At 31.9% G+C, this 1444-nt stretch overlaps 1 protein-coding gene across 2 annotated transcripts in view; it reads right to left on the bottom strand.

Annotated features, from left to right (window-relative positions):
* The window catches only part of LOC119582014 (protein FAM136A-like), a 13772-nt gene that overhangs the window by 8673 nt on the left and 3655 nt on the right, over positions 1-1444 (bottom strand). The gene's annotated exons all lie outside the window — the stretch shown is intronic.

Raw genomic sequence — 1444 nt, 5'->3', positions numbered from 1 at the left:
CAGGTGTAACAAAGAGAGGTGGAGCAATCCTGCTATTTAGGAAACATGTTGGACAGTGAGGACAGCAGTTAGAGAGAGAAAAGGCATTTAGAATACTTAGGATATCTTGTTATCTACTGCGAGGCATGGGCATCAACAACTCAACTGTAAATTATATTGATAACTCAAAACAGGAAATAGAAGAGGGATATGGCAAATGTCACCTACAGAGTAATGCTTTGAGAGAAAGAATGGACATGGTTTGGACACGAGAAAAGAAGGGAAAGGGGCATGAGAGAGAGTCATGATTATGATTTGGTAGGCCACCAAACAAGTTAAAGGTATTCTGGAGAAGATTAGATAAGACAAAGTTGGAAAAGTATCATCAATCATTTAGATTTTGGAAAGGTGCTAAAAGGAAGAAACCGTGTCACATTCTGTATATATAAGGATATGCAACATGTTTATTCCTTCACCTCACACAATTCTTTGTACTTGCGCCCCAGATCATGGCCACGCTAATTAAATGATTTAGCATGGCTTAGCAAAAACATTAAACATTTACGATGAAACCTCACGAAGTCCACACCATTTACTACTGGTGATTCGGAAGGAAGGAGATTTGCTGTAAAATCAGATTTTTCTTGTCAAATATATTTCCTATATCTAAATTTAAATAGAAAATTCATTAACGATATGCACCTATTTCTCCTATTGATTATCAAGGGAATAAAGACTAATAAAAAGACACCCTAACATATTTCACCGTCTCATTCACACAAATTACTAATTCACACAAAAAAGAAAAAAAGAAGAAAAATGGGTTTATTATAAAAACAGTTAAGCAATTCTAGTAATAAAAACACAAACAAAACAAAAAAGGTGACATGGTGACCTTGCATTTTCTAATTAATAGGCACTAAAAAATGTATTAGATAAAAATTATTAGTGTATGTGAATACTAAAGCATTCACTCATATAACCTGTTACTAGTGTAAAAGAAAAATAAACTACAACATTGCAAAGTAAAACAGAATATGGGTATATAAATGTGTGAATTCAAAGTACACACAAAAAGTAGGATTAACATTTCAGTTTTTCTTTACTTTTCCTAAAATGAAGTTGCATGGTTGATTAGAGCCTGCTATGCCTGTTTTTTGTCAATTTTTTTTTACTCAAACCATGTCGACGATAATAAGTGCAATGTTCTTAAAAAAAATTTGATAGGTAATTAGTTATACTAAGTTAATATATAATATGATCATAATCTGTCAACTGATCTGAAATAAAGCATTAATATTAATTATCATCATACTGTTATTATGTTATTGCTTTCTGCCAAGCAATTTCCAAACAAGTTTCTCTTCTAGCTTATAGAATGTTTGAAATAGACATATTTGATTTCCGGAGAGCTTTTACATATTAACTAATAATTGCACTGGCTTATTTCAAGCTTCTAGATGTA

This window comes from Penaeus monodon, chromosome 15 (assembly GCF_015228065.2).
Source record: "Penaeus monodon isolate SGIC_2016 chromosome 15, NSTDA_Pmon_1, whole genome shotgun sequence".
NCBI lineage: Eukaryota > Metazoa > Arthropoda > Malacostraca > Decapoda > Penaeidae > Penaeus > Penaeus monodon.
This window is presented reverse-complemented; position numbering and strand designations above follow the sequence as displayed.